The 8,133-nt window shown below is 37.7% G+C and overlaps 1 long non-coding RNA gene across 1 annotated transcript; it reads right to left on the bottom strand.

Annotated features, from left to right (window-relative positions):
- Positions 1 to 313: 313 nt before the first annotated feature.
- LOC121377601 lies at positions 314 to 1,030 on the bottom strand. Its single transcript, XR_005958633.1, has 2 exons — positions 939 to 1,030; positions 314 to 386 (listed from the first exon to the last, which is right to left on the bottom strand). It is a non-coding gene; the product is annotated as an uncharacterized LOC121377601 (long non-coding RNA).
- Between the last annotated feature and the right edge of the window lie 7,103 nt (positions 1,031 to 8,133).

Raw genomic sequence — 8,133 nt, 5'->3', positions numbered from 1 at the left:
TTAATCATCGGCTATTGGATGTCAAACATTTATTAATTCTGACATATAGTATTAGAGAGGAAACCCTCTACATTTTTCCATTAGTAGCAAGGGATCTTTTATATGCATCATCCCACAGACAGGATAGCACATACCGAGACATTTAAAATATCAGTCGTGGTGCAATGGCTAGAACAAGAAATAGACCAAATGGCCCATTGACAGGAATCGATCCTAGACCGACAGCGCTTTACCACTGGGCTACGTTCCACACACTTGAATAAAGCCATTTTGAAAGCCTGATTGAGATGGTTTCATACAACAATAACAGTAATTGCGGTTTTGTAATTACACATTTTATTTCTGTCTAAACAGATGATCCATCTTTAACACGCCACTGGAACCAGCTGAAAGAAAACACGATAATATTTAATATCAGTGTCTGACCGTCTGCCTCCCTCTCTCTCTCTCTCTCTCTCTCTCTCTCTCTCTCTCTCTCTCTGTGTGGTCTGTGTGTGTGTGTGTGTGTGTGTGTGTGTCTCTATGGCTTTGTCCCCTCCTCGCTGTAGCTCTCTCTCTCTCTCTCTCTCTGTCTTACTCTGTCTCTCTATGGCTTTCCTCCCTCTCACTCTCTCCTCTCTGTCTTACTCCCTTACCTTTCCCCTTCACCCTCCCCCCCCTTTACCCCCCCTCTCTCTCTTCTCTCTCTCTCTCTCTCTCTCTCTCTCTCTCTCTCTCTCTCTCTCTCTCTGGCTCCTCACCCTCCCTTCTCTTTTTCTCTGTCCCCTCTCTCTCACTTTCTCTCTCTCTTACTGCACGCATTCATGTATGTACTTACACACGTACGAATGTATATAGGTATGTTTGTGTTTGTTGTGGTGGTAGTGTGTGTGTGCGCGTGCGTGTGCGTGTGTGTGTTTGTGTGTGCTCGTGTGTATCTGTACATGTACTGTCCTTACCTCGTCTTGCTCTCTCTCTCTTTATTCTAGTTTACTCATCTCTGTTAACATCTTTTGAAACTCCTCCATCGATACCTTGGAGTTTCCTAAACAGATGGATAGAGAGAGATATATACAGAGGCTATTTCATTTTTTTTTTCGAATACTATATTTATATGATTATTTTCACGAATTACGGAGCAATGAGTCAAAATATGGTTTTCATACACCACGAGTTGACATTAAACATTGTATCCGAGAAAACACCATCAAATGGGCTATTTATTATATACATCTTTACTAATTTTTGACAATATCTTTCGCTTTTTGTGTTAATATCTTTCGCTTATCCTATCGAAAACACGTAACGCCATGATATATTTCTTCGGATGGAACTTTTCCAGAACATTTACTTGACCGTAGACTTTTTAAAAGAAATTTGAATAAAATTATCTTTATTTAATTATTGAATTAACATTTATTTAATAATACTGCTGTGCAAACACACCTGACAAAGCGATCCTCAAAAAAACCTCACAAAGACATATCCAATCGACCACCGTTAAATTCTTACACTTATAATCAATGGCACTATATTGTGTCATCATTATTTGGCTTCGTATTAATTCGTTTTAGATATTTTATAGTAATTACACTTCATACAGTTGTTTAAATGATTTTCTCAAATACGATCAAATAAATTGGTAATCAGTTAAATCATCAAACTTAAATACGAAGAAACGTGACAAAGGGAGATAATTTAATCATGAACGTTTACCAAAAAAAAAGAAAGAAAAGATTTCTATATTTTCACTGTAGCTAATATACAATAAAAATATGACTTTTCACCGGATATCACGTTTATGGTTGCCGTAGATCTATATATTTCATTGCTATGTATATAATAAATATTTATAACACACATGTACTTATAATACATAACACGGGTAACACATATTTAGCTTCAGTGTCAGTTAGGGTTCGGTATTCGGACTGAAAATGGTATTCGAATATTCGCCGGAAATAACAAGCGAATATTCGAATAACAACTATAGTCCGTTTGCGTGTAAAGGGAACCGATAATTTGGCATATAACTCTATAATGAGTAATGTTAAAACATATATTAAAACATATTACTGAGTTTTAAACACATACAAAAATAAAAACTTTTTTAAAACAAAAACGTTCTGTGTAAATAAAAATTAAAAAAAGTTTTAGCAAATTGCCATCTAGTTATGTAGATTAATCATCGGCTGTTGGATGTCAAACATTTGGAGATTCTGACATAATTATAGTTTTATAGAGGAAACCATTCCACAGACAGCACAGCACACACCACGCATTTTGATATATCAGTAGTGCTGCCATCCCTGGAACGAGAAACTGCCCATTCGGCCCACCGACGGGAACCGATCCGAGACTGATCGCACATCAGGCGAGCACTTTAGCACTGGGCCACGTCCACCGACCCCCCACCCACACCCCACCCACACCCCACCTCACACATCCGTGATGTCGTTAAAGACTGGGTTGCGCCACTAAGCTAAGGTGACGTCGAACAGCTCTTCCCCACCACTACCACTGTTTGTATTTCTCTGTCCCCCTATAACACAGCCCAAATGTGGATACCCTCAATATACAATTCCTCCTCAGCTGTTGATCGCTACCCAGATTTAACCAAAACTCAATTATTTTGTTTTCGATTTATGGCTACGTACACATAATGTAATTACATACCAGAGTATTAGTAAAACGTGAAATGCGAAATCTCTTTTAAAATCTGAGTACTATAGGGGAAAACACATTAAATGTATTATATTTTCAGATAATTTTGTTTTGACGTTTTTGTTGGTCAACTGCCGTGTGACTCTATGTAAATAAAAATATTATATTTTTCTTTCTACTCGCCGTCTTCGTCGGCCATTTCCAAAACATCACGTGCTTCCCGCGTGTTCAGGACATCTTCCAGCTCTGATTGGTCCAAAAATCCGTCCTCGTTTTTGTCAAACTCGAAGAGATCTGAAGAGAAACAAATGTATATAGTTAAAACGTGTATTTGCACTTTGCGAAAGAGAGAGAGAGAGAGAGAGAGAGAGAGAGAGAGAGAGAGAGAGAGAGAGAGAGAGAGAGAGAGAGAGAGAGAGAGAGAGAGAGAGAGAGAGAAGAGAAAAAGGAGAGGGAGGGGAGAGAGAGAGAACGGTGTTTATTTTTCAGATTATTGACCACTACCTGAGTTCTTGAACCTTAAATGGATATAGTTTTTCAAGTGTTCTAAAAACGTTCTAAATAAAAATTAAATGGGACGGTAAAAATAGAAAAATTGACGACTTTAAGCTTTCTTATCGATATGTATCAAGTATATAAATATGTATTGTGATCATGAATATGTATTAGTTCATAAATATGTACTGAGATCATGAATATGTAGTAGGTCATATATATGTATTAGGTACATTTACATTGATACATTAAAATTTAGGTTAAAATTCTGAAATTGAAATGATTCCATCACATCCCAATGGGACCACCGACGGGGATCGATCCTAGACCGACCGCGCATCAAGCGAACACTTTACCACTGGGCTATGTCCCGCCCCTACATTAAACGAAGCACATGAGCCAAATTTATTCTACCTCATTCTCATCATCAGTATTATTATTAGTGTTGTTAGCAAATATTATGGCAGAGATGAATTGTACTTGTAGAATGCAGGACATTGTATGTCAGGACATCCAGCTTTCAAACTTTTTACGAAGGAGCGTACCACCGAACCCCCTAGAATTGTTGCGCTCTTGATCTCAGTCGGGACCCCCCCCCCCCCCCCCCCCCACACACACACACCAATGTCTGCTTGCTTTCGCCGTGCACGATTCCTATCTACGCATGTGCGGATTAATAACAATAATTTTGATACTTAATTAAATATCACACAGTCGCAATGGATGTATGCGTCTGCATAAGATTACTAAATTTGATAAACATATGCCGCAGGTACGAGGCAGAAGTGACGAAATGTGATATCGATATCGCTACTGATAACAAACAGGATGTTTAAGTTTTTTTGCAGTTACATCGATACAGAAAATTGTAGTATGTAGCCACGTGGGTAGAGTGCTCGTCTGTTGATAACAGGATGTTTCAAGTTTGTTACAGTTACATCATGCAGAACGTCGTGGTATCTAGCCCAGTGGGTAGAGTGCTCGTCTGTTGATAAGAAACAGTATGTTTCCGGTTTTTACAGTTACATCATGCAGAAAGTCGTGGTATCTAGCCCAGTAGGTAGAGAGTTCGGCTGTTGATATCAAACAGGACGTTTCAGGTTTGTTACAGTTACATCATGCAGAAAGTCGTGGTATCTAGCCCAGTGGGTAGAGAGTTCGGCTGTTGATATCAAACAGGATGTTTCAGGTTTGTTACAGTTACATCATGCAGAAAGTCGTGGTATCTAGCCCAGTAGGTAGAGTGCTCGTCTGTTGATAACAAACAGTATGTTTCAGGTTTTTACAGTTACATCATGCAGAAAGTCGTGGTATCTAGCCCAGTAGGTAGAGTGCTCGTCTGTTGATAACAAACAGGACGTTTCAGGTTTTTACAGTTACATCATGCAGAAAGTCGTGGTATCTAGCCCAGTAGGTAGAGAGTTCGGCTGTTGATATCAAACAGGACGTTTCAGGTTTTTAACAGTACACATGCAGAAAAGTCGTGGTATCTAGCCCAGTAGGTAGAGAGTTCGGCTGTTGATTCAAACAGGACGTTTCAGGTTTGTTACAGTTACATCATGCAGAAAGTCGTGGTATCTAGCCCAGTAGGTAGAGAGTTCGGCTGTTGATATCAAACAGGACGTTTCAGGTTTTTACAGTTACATCATGCAGAAAGTCGTGGTATCTAGCCCAGTAGGTAGAGAGTTCGGCTGTTGATATCAAACAGGACGTTTCAGGTTTGTTACAGTTACATCATGCAGAAAGTCGTGGTATCTAGCCCAGTAGGTAGAGAGTTCGGCTGTTGATATCAAACAGGACGTTTCAGGTTTTTTGTTTTGTTATTTACAGTTCCATCCATGCAGAAAGTCGTGGTATCTAGCCCAGTGGGTAGAGTGCTCGTCTGTTGATAACAAACCGATATATATATCCGGGTTGAAAATTAACATGAAAATCATGGTCGACAACAGGGCCAGTTGATGAAAACTCTTACTGGTCCTTCTCAAATTCAACTAGCCCTCCAATTATCACATTTAACTGTAGTTAAAATCAAAACTTGAATGTTCTGTTTTAAACAATAACCTGTGCTCATCGCATATAGTCGGTTTACGTCAAAAGGAAACCGATGAATTGGCATATAACTTCATAATGAATAAAGTTAAAATTGATATAAAACCCCAAACCAACTCAAATAACATTTTTTTTTAAAGAAATTCAGTAGAAATAAAAATGCTTCTTTACAAATTAGGGTGCGGGATTTAGCTCAGTATGTAGAGTGCTGGCTTGAGGTGCTTGCGTCGCAGGATCGAACCACCCGAGTGGATCCATTCAATTAATCGTTTTTTCTCCTTCCAACCAGTGCACCACAATTGACCAAAGGCCGTGGTATATGTTTTCCTGTCTGTGGGAATGTGCATATAAAAGATCCCTTGCTGCATTAGGAAAAATGTAGCGGGTTTCCTCTGATGACTACGAGTCAAAATATCCCAATGTTTGGCATCCAATAGCCGATGATTAATTAAACAATGTGCTGCAGTAAACAAAACAAACCTTTTTGTTTACAAATTACCACTACAGAGATGAAGACAAAAGGCTAGAGCAGCCAAGGTATTAGTTTCACTTGTATTCTCTCTGAAGTAAAAGATAGTGCAGTACAAAGAGACTAAATGTAGAACTGCGCGTGCATTTGGTAAGCTAATCTGGGAGTAGTCTTTGTGGCGTTACCATAGTTTGACACCCAATAGCCGATGTATTTTTCGTGCTGGGGTGTCGTTAAACATTCATTCATTCATTCATTCTTTGTGGCGATGCATGAGGGATTAAACTAACTGGCTATGCAAGTGAGGTGAAATCTCCAGTAAAGAATTTCCTCGAGAGTCCTATAGACGAGGCACTAGCTAGAAATGGAATCATCCGCTATTTTGCCAAATGCCCATTCGACTGCATTGTGCAGAGATAAGGCCCTGATCATGTATTACAGTTTTATCGTTCAGATTACCTTGGATGTTCGATCAATTGCCTTAAAACCTGTATCAGAAAAAAAGATTTAACCTATGCAGTTTGATTGTACTTTGTAAAATGTTTTAATTAAATTAAATTTACACTGAACTTCAGCCCCCCCCCCCCCCCCCCACCCCCACCCCCACCCGACTCAGTAAAATGTAATAATGCGTGTATGTGTATGTGCACCCACACGTGTGCGTTTAATTTGGATATTTTAAATGCTACAGTAGTAGCCTAGTAATAAAATAAATACAGAAAGAAAAATAACTGAGAATTTCTTTTTAAACATTTTACCAAAATATACGATGTATTTTGTTGTTAGATAGACAGATATGTATCTGTATCTGTATGTATGTATATATAAATATACAACATGGTAACTTCAAGTTACTAGATCTCAGTACCCCTGATCTCAATTGACTGGTATTAAATTTGTCTCCCTGCCATTACGGTATTACGTTGCAAACGTAATAAATACAGTTAATTAGTCATACGACTGGTGTTGTAATGCTTTTACGGCATATAACTGAGAAACAGTTAACTGTTTTTGCTGCTTAATGTCCAAAACATACTGAAGCTGTGCCTGGGTCTGGGATAGCGAGTATGGTACCAGTCGAAAATGAAACGCGCACTGTATCGAAAATGACAATGCACAATGCGCTATATTTTCACACTGTCAGACTGGCAGCTGTAGCCTGTGTTAGCCGTATTCTAATTTGTTTAAACAACAGGAAAGATATATATCGATCAAAGTAGGATGATGAATAGTATTGTTGGTGTTTACAGATGAAACTGTATCTAAAGATATGAGCGCAGTTAATATATATTGAGAACACATACGAGTTAGAGATCCAGACGTCAAAATACATGGTGTATTTGCCAGACCAAAACCCAACGTTGGTGTGTTTTGGGCCTAAACTGATTATTAGCAGTGATATTACTGTTTAAATAAAAAATATCCGCATGTACATCGTGTACAAGTTCATCACTAAAATTTAAACGATAATCGTATTGTCATGGAATTGTGTTATTCCAGTCGTGGAAAGTCATGGGAAATCAACCTGGAAAAGGTGTACGAACCCAGATATATATTTAATTTTGGCCAAACACATTAAGTTTGGTCAAGCAATACTACGTCATGTAGGAGCGGACTGTCCCGAGTGCGATCGTGCTCGTACAACGCACGTACGTAATTTCAATCTGGCGAGTGTGAAAAATAACGCATGTTACACTTAACAAAGAGCTCACCTAAAATAATTTTGTTTAATATTGATTGCCACTGTTTACAAAACTGTATGTAGCTCATAGAAGACCCATTTACTAATTACCAGAACAATTAAAAATGACGAGAACGGTAGCGTTGTTTTATCTGTGTTGCAATTGTTTTAGCTGTATATTTGGGTTTTTTTAGTCTTCTTTAGATGTTTTTATTCAATAGTCTCTCGTAACTCAGTATAGACTGGCTCATTACAATTTTATTACTTTTATTGATTGTATGTATATGTTGTATTTTTATTTTGTTGTAATGAGGTGAGACTTTAATAAACTATCTGTCTGTCTGTCTGCAACCTTTTAACATATGACCGATACTTATCTTTGCTATACAATTCGAAAAACACCGATTTCTTCTTGAAAGACGTACCAATCCGATCAAAACTCCTTTGCTTATTTACTTTATTATTAATTACAAACAGTCGACTTTTATAAGGTAATAGATCACGCATCATAAGGCTAACTCATTTATACTGTTGATATATGTAGTTACAAACAGTCGACATTTATAAGGTAATATATTACGTATCATAAGGCTAACTCATTTATACTGTTGATATAGTTTTGAAAATAAAAATGGAACTGAAAGACAAAGACAATTCAAAAGTAGACGGAATAATAAAAAGGAAATGAAATGATAATATGAATGTAGGAATATATATATATATATATATATATATATATATATATATATATATATATATATATATGGAGAGAGAGAGAGAGAGAGGGGCAGGCAGA

The sequence above is a fragment of the Gigantopelta aegis genome, chromosome 7 (assembly GCF_016097555.1).
Source record: "Gigantopelta aegis isolate Gae_Host chromosome 7, Gae_host_genome, whole genome shotgun sequence".
In the NCBI taxonomy this organism is placed as follows: domain Eukaryota; kingdom Metazoa; phylum Mollusca; class Gastropoda; order Neomphalida; family Peltospiridae; genus Gigantopelta; species Gigantopelta aegis.
The sequence above is the reverse complement of the archived record's forward strand: the minus strand, read 5'-3'. Positions and strand labels throughout refer to the sequence as shown.